At 42.0% G+C, this 22,898-nt stretch overlaps 1 pseudogene; it reads right to left on the bottom strand.

Moving 5' to 3' along the window:
* The window catches only part of LOC132639657 (uncharacterized), a 92,679-nt pseudogene that overhangs the window by 53,188 nt on the left and 16,593 nt on the right, over positions 1 to 22,898 (bottom strand).

Here is a 22,898-nt window from a genome sequence, read left to right as displayed (position 1 = left end):
ACTAAAGGGCCGGGATCTGTCTTACGCATATACGATATATGATTCTGACATGCATGATCTGTGTTTGGAGAGTAACCTTTCTGGCAATTCTATACCTTCTGTACCCCCTTCTGATATCGGACTTCGGCATATATGATCTGTGTCTGGAAGCCAAGTATTCTGATATTCTGGATCTGCACTTTTTCTGACATGTGATCTTTGCATACACGATTTGTGATTGGAAAATAAGTGCTTTGGTAATCTGGATACTGTACTCACTCTTGTACTGTTTGTTTCGGGTACGGTTCTGTTTTCTGTATTCCATGCTTTACATACTCAGTACATATTCCGTACTGACCCCCTTTCTTCGGGGGCTGCGTTTCATGCCGCGCAGGTACACCCAGATGAGTAGAAGTCATTACAGAAGGTGTTCCAGCGAAGGCAAGCTCCATTTGCCTCTGGAGTGTCGCCGGGTCAGAGTAATATGCTATGATGTTTTGTTTGAAGTTAGAGACTTTGCAGACAGAGTCGTGGGTGTAGGATGTCGGTTTGTAAGCGGCTCCATCAGCCGATATGTCATTCTGTGTTATGATATAAATTCTATATGATTATGGATTTTGGTTTGATTTGAGAATAACGGAAAGAATATTTCTGAAAGTATTACTATGTATTTTATTCTATTTGATTTAAAAGTCCGAAAAGAGTATGTATGTGATAAGAGTCAGCGGGTTCGCTCGGCCTTAAATAAAGGTCGGGTGCCCATCACACTCTAGCGAGGTTAGGGTGTGACATAACAGGAATGGTAACTATTGTTGTATGAAAATTCGATAAGAGGCAAATGATCATCCCAGCTACCTTGGAAGTCAATCACACAAGCTCTCAACATATCTTCAAGTGTCTGTATAGTACGCTCCGCTTGTCCATCTGTCTGCGGATGAAATGCAGTACTAATACTCACCTGAGTCCCCAATCCCTTTTGAAAAGACTTCCAGAAATTAGCTGTGAACTGTGTTCCCCTATCTTAAATAATGGTTGTTGGAACACCATGAAGTCATAAAAACTCTTTAAGATAAAGCTTCGCGTAATCCTCGGCTGCATAAGTAGTTCTGACTGGCAGAAAATGGGCTGACTTTGTAAGCCTATCAACTATGACCCATATTGTCCGCTGAGTACAGGGAAACCCTATAATAAAGTTCATATTAATTACCTCCCACTTCCATGTCGGAATCTCCATAGCCTGTAGTAGACCTCCGGGCTTCTGGTGCTCTATTTTGCCCTGCTGACAATTTGGGCACTGAGCAACAAATTCTGCTATATCTCTTTTCATACCATCCCACCAATAAACTTCCTTGAGATCATGGTATATCTTTGTTGAGCCTGGGTGAATAGAATAGCGAGAGTGATGTGCTTCCCCCATAACCTGCTGACGAAGCCCTGCAACATTAGGAGCACATTATCTACCTCGATACCTGAGTACTCCATCACCTGTAATCACAAAGGGTGTCTTTTCTTTCTGAGGTGCTGTGTCTCGGTAGTGAACTAAAACAGGATCCTCATACTGACGCTCCTTTATCTCTACCACCAAAGATGACACAGTGGTGTCTCTAACAGTAACTCCTACATCACCTGAATCTATCAATCGAACTCCGAGACTAGCTAATTGATGAACTTCATGGACCATTTCTCTTTTCTCTAGCGGCACATATGACTAGCTACTCATGGATTTACGACTAAGGGCATCGGCTACTACATTAGCTTTCCCAGGATGGTACAAAATGTCCATATCATAATCCTTTAGCAACTCTAGCCATCGCCTTTAATGTAAGTTCAAGTCCTTCTGCTTAAAGATGTACTAGAAACTCTTATGATCAGTATAGATATCGACATGGACACCATACAAGTAGTGCCTCCATATCTTCAAGGAGTGAATCACTGCCGCTAACTCAAGATCATGGGTTGGATAATTCTTTTCGTGCTTCTTCTGTCTAGAAGCATAAGTGACAACCTTACCGTGCTACATCAACACACATCCCAATCCAACACCTGAAGTATCACAATATACCACATAACCTTCTGTCCCTTCTGGAAGAGTCAAAACTGGTGCTGAATCAACTTATCCTTCAACGTCTAAAACCTCTGCTCATAAGCATCTGTCCATGGGAACTTAGCTGATCTCTGAGTCAACTTAGTCAATGGGGCTGAATGAAAGGAAAATCCTTCTACAAACCTTCTATAATAACTTGTCAAGCCCAAGAAGCTACGCATTTCTGTTGGTGCCGTGGGCCTTGGCCAATTCTTTACAACCTCAATCTTCTGGGCATCCACTCTAATGCCTTCCTCCGAAATAATGTGACCCAGAAAAGCCACAGAGTTCAACCAGAACTCACATTTGGAAAACTTGGCATACCACTCTCTACCCCGAAGAATCCTAAGCACTGCTCGTAGATGTTCTGCATGATCAACCTCTGACGGTGAATAAACCAGAATATCATCTATAAACATAATCACGAATAAGTCTAGGAAGGGTCTGAACACACGATTCATCAAGTCCATGAATACGGCTGGGGCATTGGTTAGCCCGAACAACATAACACGAAACTCATAGTGGCCATATCTAGTCTGGAATGCCGTCTTCGGAATGTCTTCCTCCTTCACCCGAACCTGGTGGTACCCCAATCTCAAGTCTATCTTTGAGAAATATTTGGCGCCTTGCAACTAATCGAATAAATCATCGATCCTCGGGAGCGGATACTTATTCTTCACAGTCACTTTATTCAATTGCCTATAATAAATACACATTCGCAAGGAGCCATCCTTCTTTCTTACAAATAATACCGGTGCTCCCCACGGTGATGTGCTGGGCCTAATAAATCCCTTCTCAAGAAAATCTTTCAACTGCTCCTTCAATTCTTTCAGCTCCGTAGGTGCCATCCTTTATGGAGGAATAGATATTGGCTGAGTATCTGGCAATAGATCAATAATAAAATAAATCTATCTCTTTGGGGGAATGCCTGGAAGCCCATCCGGAAACACTTCTGGAAACTCATTAACCACAGGAACAGACTGAAGAGTTGGCGACTCTGCTTGCACATCTTGAACGTGAACTAGGTGAAAAATATACCCTTTTCTGATCATCTTCTCTGCCTTAAGGTAACAAATAAACCTACCCCTCAGCGAAACGGTATTACCTTTCCACTCAAGAACTGGCTCATCAGGAAACTGAAATCGGACCATATTCGTCCTGCAATCAACATTAGCATAATAAGAAGCCAACCAGTCCATGCCCATAATAACATCAAAATCAATCATATCAAAAGATCTAGCCCTCTTACCACGACCCGGTCACGCTCACGCTCTATCCTCCACTGGCGTTTACGGTTCTCCAAATTCTGTGCATACGCTGTATACGGGAGATATCCATGCCTGGCTGTAATGCAGCAGTCGTACACTCATATATCAAGTGTGGCCTTAGACCAGCCATAAAGCGATGAACGCTATCCTCCATCTCAGCCACCATGTCTAGGGCATATCTAGCCAAGGAATCAAAGTGCACACAATACTCCTGAACACTCATATTGCCCTGCTCGATACGTAGGAACCTGTCTCCTCAGGCCCGTAGGACCTCTGGAGAAAAATAATGGCGAAGAAAAGCATCTGAGAACTCTCGCCACATGCCTGGAGGGGCATTCTGTCCCCTAGATAACTCCCATGACTGATACCACTGTATCGCAATATCCCGGAGTCTATATGAGGCCAACTCCACCGACTCAATCTCATCCGCATGCATAACCCTCAAGGTCTTTTGCATACTATCAACGAAATCCTGGGGGTCCATATTTTGCTTTATCATCGAAAACTCTGGAGGACCTAGCCCAAGGAAGGTCTTAATCCTCGAACTACTAGCCCTGTCTACCTGGTCAACCCCAATTCCCTGCCGCTGAGCCTGGGCAGCTACTAATCTGGTCAACAACCGTACAACATCCCGCACATCCTGGCTCAGCGCATCCGGCTTAGGAACTGGGGCAGGTGTTGGAGGCGGGGTATGCGATGTCTTAGACGGCCCCTCACTCTGAATCTCATCCTGAGTCCTCGTAGCTTGCCGAGTGCGGCTAGTGGCCTCATCTGTTGCTCTCTTGCCCTTCTGGGCAGCTGTAGCTTTCTTGTGGGGCATCGCTGAAGTCAGAATAGTTCATCAGAAGCGAACGCTTAACACATGGATCTATCGCACAATCTAAGAGAGAAAAAATGACATCATCCTAAATGTCCTGTGGCCTCATGTTTATAAGTGTGGTGCACAACACGCCCGTAAATAAGACTCTACTAGACACGGTTTGTAGACAACCCTAGGACGGAACTGCTTTGATACCACTTCTGTCACGACCCAAACCGATGAGTTGTGACGAATGTATACCTCTAGTAACCAAACACCCCTATACTCATATCTGAATCTTACTGGACATATAGGGCCCATACATGACTTAAGCTGATCTCATAAATAGGTGACATTATAAACACGAAACAATCTGTATATACATAAGCATGTTGAAAGAACAGTGCAAGCCAGCTAGGCTGCTACATATACTGTACACAAAAGAATAAAAGCTGACAAGGCTACATCATCTGACTAATACATACAACTGTCTACAGACCTCTACTAGAATGAAAGCTGTAGAAAGGACGGGACAGGGCCCCGTCATACCCATCTATATACATCTCAAAAGGCTAGCGTACCAAAAACAGACTGCAACTCCGAATCAATGGAGCGCATTGACCCCTACTGGCTAGAAGTCCTACTGAGCTGGACCACCTGTCGGTCTACCTGAACCTGCGGGCACGAACGCAGCCCCCCGAGCAACGGGGATTCAGTACAGATAATGTACTGAGTATGTAAGGCATAAGAATAACATATATATACAAGAATCATGAATAAGATCTGAACTCATAAGCTGAAATGACTATCTGCATGTACTTGTATGAACTAGTATCTGTCTGTATTTGCATAAATCTGTGTAACTGACAATGCCACTGTGGGCACATAATATGCATGCTCATGCCTATCAATGAAGGTCATATATCTATATATATGTGCGTATATAACGCCTCATATATGTGCGTGTATAACGCTTGTAAAGCCTCTATGGCATCTCATCATATCATATCGGCTCCTCCGAGGCCATAATCAATATCATCATCCATGTGCACCAGCTGATTAGGTCGTAATGCGTATATAACGCCTATCTCTCTTCTCATACCCCACATATATATATATATATATATATATATATATATATATATATATATATATATATAATATTCGCGTATATAATGCCTTCTGGTCACGGGTCAATGTACATGGATATTTAATGAATGTAATGCATAAATACACTGTCTACATAAAACTAGATATCTATAGCTGGACCCATGAACATAAGGAATCATCATAAACGGGGTACATGAACATCAAAGACTGGAGTACTCCTAATGCTTCTAAGAGTAGAGTAATATGGAAGCTCGTTGGCTCATATCATAGGATCATGCCAAAGGAAAGAAAGGATAGCCTTAACATACCTTGATGTATATAAAATTTCCAACCTCTACCTCTTGAACTTGTAAATCTACAATTGACATAACATAGGCCTTAATTAGACTATTTGCGTCGCTTACTAACCATCTTTAAATACATATAGAGCTTAACGAATTATGGACAACATTTTCCTAGTAAGCTCAACAACCCTTCAACTTCCCATTCAATCCAACATCAACCACAACAACAATAACAACACTTGTATAAAAATATATACTCAAATTTATCCCCAATCACCTCTTAAAATAGCCTCAAGTCACTACATTGCCCTTCATCAACTTACCACTTCCACAAATACCTTTTCTTTACTTGGAATCACTAAAACTCTTGATAATTAATTCAAATACAAGGGTAGAAATCATTTACATACCTTGAGAGGTCTAAGATTCCAAAGGTCAACTTCAACTCCAACCCCTTAAGCTTCATAACCTTGAAGAAACCCTAGAAACAACCTTCTTCTTCACAAGCTTGGGTTTACGGGGTTCGGGTCTTGTCAAATCTTCACTAATATGATGAAAAATATTAGGATTTTTCTAATTTAGAAGAGAGAAAAATATGAAATAAGGTCGTGAACCACATATTTATACTTGGAAGCCAAAAAGCTGCAGCGGTCCGGTTCGATAAGTTGGTCGACGACCCGTCGACGTGTCGACGGTCCGTATCCGTCGACCTGCGCCTGCAGATGCAAGGCTGCGGGACCCTGATGATGCCGCACATCGACGGTCCATCGACCATGTCGACGACCCGTCGACGATGACTGGTGTCAGCAGATTTTTCTGATTCAGTTCAGATCGCGTCGATTCAATTCGTTCAACTTCTAACTCTATAAATTGATAGGAATATCTGATGGTACCCGTGTACACGGGGTAAGGCACTTTCTATCCCCAAACTGAAACACGAGTCTCAATTCCAATGGTATACCCGGCTAGAAAACCATAGGTTCTACTACTACAAAAACGAGGGGTGTAACACCTATCTTGTGGATAATCATCATACTCCTCTTCATTCATTGGGTATTGGTATTGGCGTTGGTATAGGTTTTGGTTAAGAAAGGAATCTTGTGTTTGGGCTTGGGGTAGATCTTAGGGTGCTTGTTGTAAGATTACTTGAGGGTTTTCCTCATTCGGGTTGTTTTGGTAAACTTGGGGATAGGTCTATCGATTGGTGTTTTGGAATGTGGAGTTTTGGGGTGGAAGGTTGGTTGTTTGGGGTGGTGGAGCTCTTTGGGTGGAGGTGGTTGTGGTGTTGGGGTTTCACAAGGTATGTGCTTGCTCAGGGTAATAGTTGGTGTGGTATCTTATGTTTATTCCCCATCACCTTTATTCCTAAAATGGGGAGTGCCCATTCTACTCGAACCATCCTCTTGAGTTTTCTCAATACTCACCATCCGCGCATCCTGTTACACCTCAGAAAAAAAATCCTCCATTGTTGTCCAAGTGAATGGACCCGCGAGGAGTACGAGTATCCGATGTTTTCATGAGTAAGAGATAAAATTTGACAACCCTAAGTAAGATTCCGAAGGCAATTGCAATAAGAGATAGGTTATGCTCCATAATGAATAATTATAGGTTTTGGAAATGTGAAAAGTTGCAGGTTTGCATTCTGGCCAGTTGGTCGCAAAGTGAAATACAGACCGTAAAGTGGTATACGGTCCGTAAACTTCCATGTCGTATTTTGGCTTCCAAAACTTCAACTTTCGACCAAATGATCAAATGGTTCAATACGACCTGAAATACGGACCGTAAAGTGGTTTACGGCCCGTAAACCGTGATCGTAAATCACCATGTTTCAGCCTGAGTTTCTCGTTCTGATATGATTAAATACGACCACGAAGGACGGTCCGTAAACTGGAATACGGACCGTAAACCAATTTTACGACCATTGTGCACTTCAAATCAGATTATTTAAGTCATTAAATAAGGGGACCAAGGCTTATTGCATTTCACTTCTACATCACACCCCTTCTCTCTAGAACATCTCTCTACATATATTCCACAAGAATTCAAGGATATTTGGTGATCAACAACATAAATCAAGGGAATCAAGTGTAAGAAAACCATCAAGATCATCCAAGGTCAAGAAATCCAAATGGAGATAAACTAGGGTTTTGCTCAAAGTGGAGTATTATCAACTAAAGCTTGTTCCTACAACATTTAAGGTAAGATTCATGATTTTTATATGTTGCTTAAGGTAGTTAAGAGTTGAAATACTTGGATTGTAGAAGAGTATAGAAAAATGAGTCATGAATATGGAATAGTGTCATTTTGAGAAATAGCATGAATTGAGCTATGGGTCTTGATGTATTGTGATGTAAATACGATATAAATGATATTGAGAACATGAGATGAACAATGTATGTAAATGGACGTCGTGTGTGTTATGGCCATGGTTATGGATGAATTGAATGTAAGTCTAGAAATATGGATAATATGAATGAGTAATGGCTATTGTTATGGCATCGTGAATTTATTATTGACGTTTGGGAGTTGAGATACGTTATGGAGGAGATGCTGTCCGATTTTCTCTAGCTTTAGTCATATATGCTAGCTATCGATTCTAATGATAGTATGACGTCAATGAAGGTAGAAACGCTAGCATTGGAGGAGGACGCGCAAGTGTAGAATAGTGCAACGGAAAGGTATGTAAGGCCAACCCTTCTTTCATAAGGCATGGTTCTTTGGCCCAACATCTAAATCTTCTGTAAGAGTATGATATCCTTCAATTGATTTGATCTTCCGAGCTAGCAAGCTCATGATTCTTGATACGCTACAATTGTACAAATGTCTTCGTATAACGAGTACGCTTATAAAGATGGATGTGACGAATGACAATGATAGTGATAATGATATCGACGACGATAATGATGAAGATGATGATAATGACGTTGATAATAATGAAGCTTATGAGCTATTATGTATATGTGTCTATGAGTGACTATTATAGAGCCCCGAGCTTATGAGGCCAGGTATGATATGTAAATAAGTATGTATACGATTACGAAACGCGCGCACACCTCTGCAGATGGTACGGATAACCCTGACGCCTTGGTAGGGCCAGGTAGATGTAACCCTGAAGCCTTGGTAGGGCCAGGTATGAGTAACCTTGATCCTTGGTTGGCCAAGTATGTATGAAACGCCGATCCTACGTGGTCGGGTATGCTATGTATATGATATGATCATCTATATGACGTGAATATGAATATGATATGACTATGTACATGAATGTGAATAAGGGCATGTATACGAATCCGAGCACAAATATGGTACGGGTACTATTATGGAATACGGATAATGATGTATGTACACAATACGTATTAGCAACGGAAAGATCCTATGAATGACAAGTAAGTGCATATGACGATGATATTGCCATCTCCCATTCTATGCTATTTCTTGTGTTGCTATTTATGCTTCTATATTGATATTGATCATGCTTTACATACTCAGTACATTCTTCATACTGACGTCCTTTTGTTTGTGGACGCTGCGTCATGCCCGCAGGTGCACAGGGAGACAGGCTTGATCCATAGCTGCTTACTCAGAGATTTCATAGCAGAGCTCCATTTCATTCGGAGCCATAGCTTTTGGGTACTTATTCTTTTGTGTACATAATTATGGACATAGCGGGGTCCTGTCCCGCTCATGTGATATGTTATACTCTTCTTAGAGGCTCGTAGCCACGTGTATATGGTTAGATATGTCTGGCCTTGTCGGCCTATATTTTGTATATCATTTTGATAGCCTTGATGGCTCATGTACGTTGATGTGGCCTAGATGCCAATAATTATATAAAGGCATTGTCGTCCAATGGGACTAGTATGATGAATGAATAGATTCATATGTTTAATTGTATGGCTCACCTAGATGTAAGCATAAGTGTAAGTTAAGGGGCGCCCAGGTGGGGTAGCACCGGGTGCTCGTCGCGGCCCTCTAGATGGGTCGTGACACATCCGTACCATTTGACTTCCCATCCATACCATTCAACTTCCCATCCATACCTTCCATCCTCGATGTCAAGCCTGACATTTGATTCATGATCATAGCTAATGAACTTGCTATGAATGACATATCTCCTATCTCTTGCGTTCTATCTCCTTGATTAGACATAATGACCTTCAAAACTAGCAAACAATATTATTAATAAAAGCCTCACGTCACTCGTAATGAACTCTCAACCTTACCACACTCCATGCTCTTTTGAAGTTTTTGATGAATCGCGTAACCAATCAAATTCACCCGGTTGCTTATACTTTGTGGAAGAATGGATTCTTGTGAAGATGAAAGAAGGACGACTCAAAAACAAACGAACGAGAGCCAAAGAAGTTTTCAATGAAATAAAACGAAAAAAAGCTTGAAAGAAATTAACACGAAAAAATTGCGGACACAAGAACTAGTAAACACAAGTGGGGACAACTATTAAATGGCTACTAGTTGAGAGACACAAGAAAATGGAATGCTAAAATCGGGAAATAAATAAAATTTTGGGCCCGGGTAGGTGATAACTTGAAAACGGGGTCTTGAAGCCTCAATTGAACCAATGTATCAATTTAATTAACTAAAATTTTGAAATTTCTATACTCGTCTTTTTATTTTCCTACCTAAGGAATAGGGACACAATCACTTACAATCAAGGCTCAAGAAATTTTTGAGATGAAATGAAAATTTGGATTTGAAAATGTACCTCAAATTTTACCTGAAAATGTACCTCAAATTTTACAGAATTTGGTACCCAAATTTTGAGGTAAATTTGAGTTTATGTTCTTGATTTACGGACCGTAAAATTTATACGGTCCGTATGTGGGACCGTATAATGGCTTCAGTGATTTTCGTGTTGAACTCGTTTTTCTCAAAATTTGGACTGAATTTCTTGTATCTGATGACGTTTTGGGCCCCACACAACCTAGGACTTGCCCTTTTTGGCCCAACAAACAACTTTCCACTTGTCCTTGGAAAAACTTTTGGATCAAACCTTCTTCTTTGGTCTTCTTCTCCAATATGAAGATATGAATGTTTTTAAGAACACCAAGAACACCTAAATGAAATCTAGGACCAAATCAACTTGTTTTTGCTCCAATTTTCAGATCTAAGCTCCTTTTGATATGGAGAACAAAGCCCACTAACCAATTAGCTTCAATTTCAACTCAATCACCAAACTCACTTTTGAGTTCTTGAAGGTCTTCAATGGTGAAATTCTCAAAACACCTTCAAACACCACCAGACTTGGTACCCAACTAGATTTGACCCTTGTGAACTCAATTCTACACTCAAATCAACACAAATCCAATAACAAAAGTAATTTTCGATTTTTTTTTTGTGAATTTTCAGATTTTTAATTTTTTTGGGATTTCAAATTTTAAGCCTAGGATTAGAAATTGTAGGAACAATCTCTTAGCCTATGCTCTGATATCAAATGACAAAATTCAACCTACGAGAAAAATCAAAATAAAAGATGGATGAAGAATAGAGATGGAAGAAAGGTAGATGGATAGATACTTGACCACTAGGATTGATTCTATGAACAAGGTTGGGTATATGAAACCCAACCCCTTTCAATTGGAATGAAATCCTAGAAACCTAAGCAATTTGAATTTCAAGGAATTGACTCAACTTGAATCCACAAATGAGCAATCCTAGGCAAATTCAATGGAAAGCAATTCAAGGTACAACTAAGAAATCACACTTAGTTAATTAAGCCACACAATCTATATTAGCTTAACAATCTACTACACTCAATTTCGTCAATATTCAAGCTAAGGAATGAAAAATGAGACAAGTCTCCTATTTATAGTCTAGGGCTTACAACAAAGGCCCAAAAGTGGCTCTTTGCAAAAATACCCCCAACATGGGTCTTCAACCATCCAAATGACTAAGACTTGCAAATATGGCCTCCAATTATACTCTCGACCTTGAATTGCATTCTTGGTCGAGATTTGCACCAAATGCCCACAGTTTACAAAAATATCCCTCTTTCACTTTTAGCCACTTTGAGATGTCTTCTCCAAATCTTCCCAAGCCACCTTCTAAATGTTGTAGACTCTTGAGATCTTCACTTCTAGCTCCTCAAATGCTTCCTTCTTCATGAATAGAACTTGAAGGTCTTGAAGCTCCTTTGCTTGGCTCCTAGTGAATGTCCTTGAGCTAGGTAGGGTCATATCAAAATTCAAAAGGTGATTTTAGTATGTATAATTGTTTTTTTCTTTTTGTTAAGATTTTTGTATCGAATACCTGGTTCGAGGAAAGTTATTCGAGCTGAAATTTGAGAACAATTTTAAAAGGAATGTCACCATATTTCAAATAACGAGTATTAAGTCTCTACTGTTCTCAGCACCCTCACCACCTGGTTTGCACATACAAAAAGAAAAAAGAAAAGGAAAACAGAAATAAAAGAACATAAACACATAAATTTGAGATTCTACACCATGCAAAGTGTAAATTTGAATCCTTATAACCCCTAAAAAATCAATTGCCTTTCCCTTACAGAGAAACAGATTCATGCAAGAAACAACAATTAATAACCTTTAAAATAGAGCCTAAATTTTTCTAGTAAAGAAGCAGAATTAGAGATGAATCCAGAGAACATACTTAATAAATAATTTATAATTGAAGTTCCATCTACATTAGCATTACAAGTATCAATACCAGAGCCATTTTTATTCTACAGCCAGAGATATATCTCATTGGATCTCGAATTCCTAACTATCAAAACCTTTCAAGGATACCCAAAATGGAAGAGATATAACAAGATAATACTCAGCATATACAATAGAAGATTACTTACCCCAAATGCAAAAGTTGATAGTTGTGAACATCTAGTGATTAAAAGGCCATCAGGATTGTGATCAGGGAAAAGATTGGACCAGAACGCAAAATAGGTGGACACGACAGATATGAAAATGTCATGAACTGTTGACATGCCACTGTAGAAAAATAAGACTTACAAAGCTGAGAAGCAAATTACTAAATCCTTGGGAAAGATAAGGATAGATCTGACTATTTACCGATGTTCCACTCAATCCGTTGAATTTTTGTTAGGGTAGTATACGTCATAAAGTAAAAACTGCTGATCAGTTGACATAAATCACAGATGTCACAACCCCACTAGAGGCCATGACGGGTACCCAGTACTAGCTTACCGAGCACCCCTGGTCTAACATTCCACTTTCACTACTAAACTGGCCATATAGACAATTCATACACATCTCACTTAATATAGTCATCAATAGCTATACCCATAAGCATATGTCAATAAGCTTTACCAAAATATTATACAACAACAAGGACAGACAAAGTTATGAAACATCTATCCACATACGTCTGTCTACGAGCCTCTAAATACGATACATAAATCCACTAGGACGGGGCAGGATTTCACCATGCCCAAATATATATATAATATTTGGCACAAATATCATGTTTTGTGTCGTATTACAACTTATTCTTATGACTTTTATCGCTTAATTCATGACGTAACCGTCGTATTTGAACTCATGTCGTTATCTTTCATGTGTATAGGTATGATGACGACAAACGATGGGAACTATGCTTGAAATGATTGGAATTCGTAGCATATGTCGATTGGCTGAGGTGACGAGTCGAAGACCGCAAAGGATGAACTAAAAGGAGAGTTAATCGACTGAAGAGACTCCGCTTTCCTTCCGCATCGCGGAAGGATCGCGAGAAGCTTCAGAACTTCAGGCCATCGAGGCGCATCACGTGAAGAAAGCGGAACAACCACTCAGTCATCAGTGTTGCGCGATCCCTCCGCATCGCAGAAGGAAAGCGAGAACCTGCAGTACATTGCACGATCCTTCTGCGATGCGGAAAGAAAGCGGGGATCTGCCGATGTTTTCCCGATTAGACTAGGATCTGGATTCCTTATTTGTTATTTTTACCCTAGCCTATATATAGACGTTTTTATAGCTGAGAACGGTGTGCTGGGATTATTCAAGGATTTGTAAGCCACCGTTCTCCTTTTTCTCTCTCTAGGTTATTTTATTTTTCATCCTTTTCAACCGTAGTTTATTCATGGCTTCTTTTGTCTATGATCGAATCATGAGTAGCTAATCTCCTAATTCTAGAGTTGTGGCGAAAGACTTGAAAGTTGATTTGATGACAATTATTATCTATTGATTTTTCATATTGTGGGTTGCTTATTTATTCTTGGTTTTAATTGTTTGATTATCTGGCCAATAGTTAGACACTATCTGTGGTTCGTGAATTGAACTTGAGAAAGGGAATTCACGTACGTAATAAGAATAAATAGAGTTTGTTCGATTTAATCGTTTCGCTACTGAGGATAGAGATATACCCTTTAGCCCTACTTAGTTGAATACGGAGAAATAAATGCGTTCTTGTTACCTCTGATGACCATAGAGATATAGGCTTTAAGGTAACATCTACAGGCTTGTGAGTAGTTCGAGAGAATATCATAAAGCATAATTAACCCGTCAACTAGTAACCCAGGAAATAAAATCGGTGGAATTATCTGAAGATCATCTGGATTGTCGAAAGCCATAACCCTAGATCTTTCTCTCATCTGAAAATTCTTACAGTCCTTGTCCACATAGTCGCAGTCATAAAAACACCCATCACAAATTATTTACTTTTCAGTTTCAGTTAGTACCACAAACAATCTTGATTTTCACTCTCTTGAATAGTTTCATTCGAATTTGAATTAGTTTAACAGTAGAATCTAAGTCTCTGTGGGATCGATATCTGGACTTAACAGTCTATATTACTTGTACGACCACGTATACTTGCGTTTGCGTTTGGGAGCAACAAGTTTTTGGCGCTGTTGCCGGGGACTTAGAAAAATTTACTGTTTTTCTAATTTGGGTTTGTTTTTCTATTCAAGTCTTTACTTTTCTTCGTTGTTCTACTTGTGATTCTTCAGGCTTCTCTGGTTTATGCCAAGCACTAGAAGTTCAGGACAACCATTAGTTGATCTTGATCAAGAAATCGAGAGAACCTTCCGACGACAGAGACAAATGGCTAACGAAGCAGCAAGACTTGCTCTTGAACAGGCAGAAAGGGATAGAGCAAGAAACGCAGATGAACAGCGAGAGAGAGCAGCTGCGAGGGCACAAGAACAGCGAATTTTGTTATCCAGTTATGCTAGGCCAAGTCTGGCGACCATTGCTAAAGCTATTGTTAGGCCTGACATTACTGGAAATTTCGAGCTAAAAGAAGGAACAGTGCGGCTGGTGCAACATACGTGCCAATATATGGGTAAATCTAGTGAAGACCCGCATAAGCACTTGATGCAGTTCGTGGAGCTGAGCGAGAATTTCCAATATAGAGATGTTCCCGATGATTATGTGAAGCTGTCCTTATTTCCGTTCTCACTTATTGGCGAAGCAAGGGAATGGTTGATGAATCTACCTGCCGGTTCTATCACTTCTTGGGAGATATTATCAAATAAGTTTATCGACAGGTTCTTCTCACCTAAGAAGACAAAGGAGCTGCGAAGAAGAATTGCTAACTTCACTCAGAGAGATTCCGAATCTCTACCACACGCTTGGGAAAGGTATAAGGGCTATCTGCGAGATTGCCCCCATCACATGCAACCAAAGGAGATCATTGGAAACTATTTTGTGGAGGGTCTTAACCATGAATCAAGGGCCCTGCTGAATGCTTCAGCTCAAGGTCAGATATTAAACAAAACATATGAAGAGATAGAAGATCTCCTTGAGATGATGTCTGAGGGCCATCATGAGTATAACGAGACTAGCCGGACGTTACCACAAAAGGCCGCTGGAGTTCTTAAGGTTGATGATGTTGCAGCTATTCGGGTTGATATAGGTACTCTTACTAATGTGATGTTGAGGGTGTTTCCTCAAGCTCAGCAGATTCAACTAGTTCAGCACATTCAGCAGGCAGCATGTGTAGGTTGCGGTGAACCTCATGATTATAACAATTGTCCGTTGAATCCAGAGCCTGTCTATTTTGTGGGGCAGCAGAATCGCGGTATGGGTAATCGAGGAAACTATTATGAGAATAATTACAACACTCCATTTGGGAAGCAGGATTTCCACAAGCCGAACAATTATCAGCAACCTCAAGCTCAACCAGCCAACAATTTAGAGGAAATGATGAAGCAACTCATAGCTCAAAATCAGGCGATGCAGCAGCAAAATTAGAAAATTCAGAGTGAGATACAGAAATGTATTCACGAGCTTAAGCGTCAGATGGGGCAGATGGCTCTTATGCAGAATGTCAGACCTTCGGGTGCTCTTCTGAGTGATACAGAAAAGAATCCAAAAGAATGCAAAGCAGTCACCCTGAGGAATGGTAGAGAGCTAGAAGAAGTGCCACCGAAAAAGAAGAACATAGCAGAGGCAGAACTTATCCCTGCTAAGCGAGCTGAACCAAAGCAAGCTGTCGCAGATCAGCATGTAGAGGAAGTGGTGCGACCACCCCTTCCCTTTCCACAGCGACTTCAGAAACAGAAAGCAGATTCGACTTGCAGAAAATTTCTTGAACTCTTAAAACAGGTACACATCAACATACCTTTGGTGGAGCTTCTGCAAGAAGTCCCAAAATATGCGAAATATATTAAAGATGTGGTCACGAACAAACGGCGTTGGACAGAGTTTGAGACAGTTACACTTACCGAAGAGTGCAGTTCTAGAGTGAGGAGTAAAATCCCTCCAAAGTTGAAAAATCCAGGCAGTTTCACAATTTCGATTATGATTGGCAATATTGAAGTTGGGCTAGAATTGTGTGATTTGGGTGCTAGTATTAATCTGATGCCCACCTCTGTGTTCTGAACGTTGGGTTTGGGAGAGCCTAGGCCAACCACTATTACTTTGCAGTTGGCTGATCGATCTCTTGCTTATCCTGATGGTATTATAGAGGACGTTCTTGTGAAGGTAGGCCCATTTATTCTGCCGGTTGATTTTGTGATACTTGATTATGAGGCAGATAAGAGTGTTCCTCTCATCATGGGGAGAGACTTCTTAGCTACTATTGATGCTGTGATCTGAGTGAGAGATGGGAAGATGTCCATGACAATTAATGGGCAAGAGGTGACTTTCGATGTGTTTAAAGCCACCAGACTTCCAGCCCATTATGAGGAATTGAAGATGATTTCTGTGGTGGAACCCGAGCTCACAAATGCCGAGTTAGATTATTTTCTCGCCTTGCGAGACCCGTTGGAGACAGCTTTGGTGTATGGGGAAGATCTGAAGATTGATGCGAAAGTGGAGGAGTGTCTTAGCATTCTTGACACTTCATGTGCTTATCTACGAGCGCATACACCGTTTGAGGAGCTAGACAGGCCAGAGTCATGGAAAAAACCGAAACCGTCTATCGAAGCGGCTCCCGTTCTTGAGTTGAAACCATTGCCTCCTCACCTTCGCTATGATTTTTTGGGTAGTGGAGACGCATTGCCCGTAATCCTCTCTGCCTATTTGACTGATGCGCAGGTTGAACGTGTATTACGAGTGCTAAGAGATCGAATCCGAGCCCTCGGGTGGTCGATAGCTGATATTCGGGGTATTAGTAGCTCGTTTTGCATGCACAAAATTTTATTGGAGGAAGGCAGCAAACCCAGTATTGAGTGTCAGAGGCGACTAAACCCGATCATGAAGGAGGTGGTGAAGAAAGAGGTAATCAAGTGTCTTGACAGCTGCATCATTTACCCCATCTCAGATAGCAATTGGGTGAGTCCTGTACAATGTGTCCCGAAGAAAGGGGGCATAACTGTGGTGGAAAACGAGAAGAACGAAATGGTACCTCAACGAACTGTCACGGGCTGGAGGATATGCATCGACTATCGCAAGTTGAACAACGCCACCAGAAAAGATCATTTCCCTTTACCCTTCATGGATCAGATGCTCGACAGATTGGCTGGGCATGATTATTATTGCTTTTTGGATGGTTATTCGGGTTACAACCAGATCATGATCGCGCCCGAGGATCAAGAAAAGACCACATTCACATGTCCGTATGGAACGTTTGCATTCCGGAGGATGGCTTTCGGTTTGTGCAATGCTCCAGGTACCTTCCAGCGATGCATGATGGCTATCTTCACCGATATGGTGGAGAATTATGTGGAGGTATTTATGGATGACTTCTCTGTCTTTGGAGATTCTTTTGATGACTGTTTGAACCATCTGGATGCCGTGTTAGCTCGTTGTGAAGAAACAAACTTGGTAATTAACTGGGAAAAATGCCATTTCATGGTTAGCGAGGGAATTGTTCTTGGACACAAGATATCGAGCAAAGGAATAGAGGTTGACAAGGCGAAGATTGAAGCAGTTGAAAGACTGCCACCACCCGTTTCAGTTCGGGGAGTGCGCAGTTTTCTTGGGCATGCTGGCTTTTACCGACGGTTCATCAAAGATTTCTCTAAAGTTGCTAACCCACTGTGCAAGATTTTAGAGAAAGATGTGAAGTTTGTGTTCAATGAAGCCTGTCTGACGGCTTTTGATGAGCTGAAACGAAGGTTGGTATCTGCTCCTATTATCGTCACACCCGATTGGTCTCTACCATTTATTCTAATGTGTGATGCAAGTGATTATGCTATGGGCGCTGTCCTTGGTCAGAAAAGGGACAAAATATTTTATCCGATTTATTACGCCAGCAAGACACTTGATGCAGCCCAGATGAACCATACTATCACAGAGAAGGAGTTATTGGCGGTTGTCTACGCCTTTGACAAATTTCGATCATACCTGGTGGGCATGAAGGAGATTGTGTACACTGATCACATGGCAGTTCGTTACTTGTTTGCAAAGAAGGATGCAAAGCCGAGGCTTATTCGTTGGGTGTTGTTGCTGCAAGAGTTCGACATCGATATTTTAGATCGAAAAGGCACAGAAAATCAGGTGGCAGATCACTTATCGAGGTTAGAAGATCGGGAACATGTGGATGAAGCAGTGGGGATTAATGAGACTTTTCTGGACAAACAACTTTTCGCTCTTAAATCAGCTGAGGTGCCATGGTATGCAGACATGGTGAACTTTATAGTGAGTGAGATTTACCCTCCTGGTGCTAATCACGAGAAGAAGAAGCGGATTCTGCATGACAATCATTTCTATGTGTGGGATGAGCCCTATCTTTACCGGGTTGGCACAGATCAGCTGATCAGAAGATGTGTTCCAGAGGAAGAGGTCTCAGCGATTCTCGAGAAGTGTCATTCATCACCCTATGAAGGACATCATGTTGGGGACATAACAGCTGCCATGGTACTTCAGTCCGGATTCTACTGGCCAACTTTGTTCAAAGATGCTCATGAATTTATGCGAGCATGTGATAGCTGCCAGAGAACCGGAAATATTTCCAAGCGTCATGAAATGCCTTTGAAGGGCATCTTGGAAATCGAGTTATTTGATGTGTGGGGTATTGACTTCATGGGCCCCTTCATACCATCCAAGGGAAATAAATACATATTGGTGGTTGTAGAGTATGTTTCGAAGTGGGTGGAGGCCATTGCACTTCCCACCAATGATGCTAGTGTGGTGGCGCGATTTCTGAAAAAGAACATTTTTACGAGTTTTGGGACCCCGCGAGCCATTATCAGTGATCAAGGTACGTACTTCTGCAACCGGTTCTTTGATAAATTGCTGCTCAAGTATGGGGTGAAACATAAGATAGCGACTGCTCATCACCCTCAGACGAGTGGTCAAGTGGAGGTATCGAACAGGGAAATCAAGAGGATTTTGGAGAAGACTGTGAGCGTAAGTAGAAAAGATTGGTCATTAAAGCTTGATGACGCTCTGTGGGCATACAGAACAGCTTACAAAACTCCGATTGGTACATCCCCGTATAAGCTCATTTTTGGTAAAGCATGTCATCTACCAGTCGCGCTTGAGCATAAAGCATATTGGGCGATCAAGAAGATGAATCTCGACATGGTTCAAGCTGGAGAGAAGAGACTGTTGCAGCTGCACGAGTTGGAGGAATTTCGCTATCATGCTTATGAAAACGCGAAAATGTATAAGGAGCGCACCAAAAGAATTCATGACAGGCGCATCCAATTTCGTGACTTTGAGCCTGGGCAGTTGGTATTGTTGTATAACTCCAGGCTGAAGATTTTCGGTGGAAAGCTGAAGAGCAAATGGTCCGGACCATTCGAAGTAGTTCGCGTGACGGCACATGGTGCAGTCGAGCTTAAAAGACCCAACTCAGATGAGACATTCTTGGTTAACAGGAAGAGAGTGAAGCATTACTACGGGGAGGCCACTGACCGTGCCAGGACCACCATCGATCTAGAAGAGGCTTGAGGAGAGCCTGCGTCGTGCCACGATGTTAAATCAGGCGCTTCTCGGGAGGCAACCCGTGTGTAAAAAACATAAAATAAAATTGTGTTATGCTTTTTTTTTTTGTAGGATATAAGTCACGTTTGTTCATGTTGCAGGAATCGGGCGAAAAAGAAGAAAACAGACAAAGTGCCCAGTGATTTGCGCAATAGGCCCGCGATGCGGGCAAATCGCGCATCAAATCAGAAATGCCCAGTGATTCGCGCGATCCACCCGCGAAGCGGACAGATCGTGTGTAGTTCTGCAGCTTCGAGCGATCGACCCGCGATGCGGACTGATCGCGCGGGTCGACCCGGTTTGTGTTCTCTTTTACGCATATATGTATAGGCCGCCCCTCCCTCTTCTTATTTCCATCCTAAAACAAATCCCTAACTTCCCCCATTCCCTTTAATACGAAAAAAAAATACCCACCCCTCATCTCTCTCACACAAACAACTTCAAGTTGTAATCCATCTCACATCAACACCACAAGGTAAGTGTTCATCTTCTCTATTTTCTCTCTCCTTGTCATTGTTTAGGTATGTGTAAAGTAGGGATATGGGTATGGGTGAATTGTGGGCGGGGATTGGTATTGCTTGTGTAATAGGTGTGAATGTGGCTAGAATGTGACTCCCATTGCATAAAGGAGGGTTCTTCAACCCCCCCCCCCCATTGTTACTCAAAGTTAAGGGACGATTTTACGCCCACAAGGTGTTCGATAAAAGTCCTAAAACAGGTTTTTGTGAAATTGTGAAGTCTTGAGTAGCAATGGAACATTTACCGAGCATAGGAACCCTTGTGAAATTCATCTCACCATCAAATTCGAATTGTGAGGGCGGATTGGAAAATTGTGATTCTTTTTTTTTTGTCCCAAGCAACATGACAATCGCGTACTTTGTTTTTGTGTGCTAGGTCTTGTAGGAGTAGTTAACTTCTTTTGATTTTTCTTTTCACAATATAGTTTGAAGTAAGTGTGGGGTTGTTCCACGACCCCGTCGTTACTAACCTAAACCTCTCGTTTGGTAATGCGTTGTTTTGCAGGCAAAATGGTTCACGCTAAATCCAAGGGCAAAGCTGTCGCCTCCTTCTCCCAAGGTACAAAAAGAGGGCGAGCACAAAACCCGCCCAAAGAGAAAAAGGGGCAAACATCCGGAAAAGGCAAGCATCCCGCGGTTTTCATTCCTCCGGCATCTAAAAGGACAACTAACCCTCGTCTCGCGGGGGAAGGAGCAGAGTGGTATGCGGGGTTTGACACCTTAAAGGGGTACACCCATGAGCGAGCAATCAGTCGAGCCCCTCTGAAGAAGAATTTTCGGGATATCCACGACCGTATAGTTGCCATGGGGTGGACATCGGTGTTTGAGCAACCGGGCCCAGTGAACATCGATTTGGTCATGGAATTCTATGCTTGCGTCCCAACCCGCAGGATTCCTGATTCGGTGTTCTTTCGGAGAGATTAGGTGCCATTGACGGCATCAACCTTGTGCGGGGCAATCGGAGTCCCGGATGTGCCTGTCGAGCCCTTACTAGAGTTCATCAAAAGGCCGAATTATTGGGCTATCCGGGAAACTCTGTGTGGAACCAACTCAAAAGCTATATGGGCACGATACTCAGGGCCTCTTCGAAAGCATCGAAGTATGAGCATGAGCAACTTTTGTAGAGAGGCCCGAGTGTGGCTGCGCCTCCTAAATGCGAGAATAATGCCACTTGATCACTTCTCGGAGGTACAACGGGAGAGAGTGTGCATTGTGTACTTCCTGATGACGGGGCAGCCGGTGAACATAGGGTATTGGATGTTGTAGGAAATCCACCGAGTGCGTGCTGGGAAGTCAAAAAGGCTAAGTTATAGAAACACTCTCACTTCCTACCTAATGCAGCTGGACAAGGACTTAGCGTACTCTACTGATAGAGTACTTGAGGCGCCCATTGACCCGCTCGATATCTCCAATGTCATGGCCCCAGCAAGTGTATCCGGACATCACTTGACCCCGGCAGAGGAGAGGTCTGCCCAGTCCACCGTACTAGCTCAGCTGTACTCGGGGAGGATGGTTGCGAGTGAGCACTTTAATATTGATCTCACAAGGGTCTTTATTGATAACCCACACACTCCGCATTCTCGGGCGCTGGTGGGCGAGCTATCTCAGTTACCCGCGGATGAGGACGAGAACTCAGCTGACCAAGTAATGGCCGCGTTCGAAGATGAGGAGGAGGCAGAGTCGCTGATGCAAGGCGACGACAATGAAGAGGAAGAAGACGCCGAGCCAGATGAAGGCGCGACTGATGATGAGGATTTCCTTGATAAGGACGATTAGGCCCTAGTGGGCCCCAGGGAGTATTTATTACCTCGCTTGCGCTTTATTTGATTTCCAATCTACATGCATTGGGGGCATTGCATAGTTTTAAGTGTGGGGTGGGAAAATACGCCCCTGGTTTGTAACAACACATTTTTGAGGTTGCGGATGATGATTAGTATGCCTTAGGATTTTTTATTTTTGCATCGTAGGATTTAAAAAACAAAAAGATTTTATTTTCTTTATTTTTATTTGATAACTTTTTAAACCCTTCGTTAGTAGGCATTCATCATCCACCCCCTTTGGTTTTCTTATGGCCTCGGTTCTTTCCCGATGGGGGGGCCTTTGAACCTGGCGTAGGTAGATTTTTTCTTTTATAAGTCATAGAAAGGGCTGTTCCTGATGACGGGTGGATGACAACCTACTTGAGGGAAAATTAGTCCGTAGGCTAGGTGCATTCAAATGCTAGGTGCACGGGATAGGTGAAGTAGTGGCCTATGACTGATCTTGAAATCTTTGTGAAAGCATGCCGTGAAATTGTATCACTTTTCTTGGAAGCACTTGAAAATGTTTTTTGTATTGACTCGTATGACCCACTTGGCATTGTTGATTTCCATTGTGTTTGATTGTTTCAAGGGACAACCGGATCCCTCTTGCGTTGATTGTGTGCCATGTGTGAGTAAGGTTTTAGTATTTGAATCCATGTTTGGTATTGACATCTAGAACTTGCCTTGTGTGTTCACAAAGCGAAATGAAGTTTGGTTGAGCCTAGAAAGTGATAGAGGCGTTTCTTTGATTAGTC

This window comes from Lycium barbarum, chromosome 5, assembly GCF_019175385.1.
Source record: "Lycium barbarum isolate Lr01 chromosome 5, ASM1917538v2, whole genome shotgun sequence".
Taxonomy (NCBI): domain Eukaryota; kingdom Viridiplantae; phylum Streptophyta; class Magnoliopsida; order Solanales; family Solanaceae; genus Lycium; species Lycium barbarum.
This window is presented reverse-complemented; position numbering and strand designations above follow the sequence as displayed.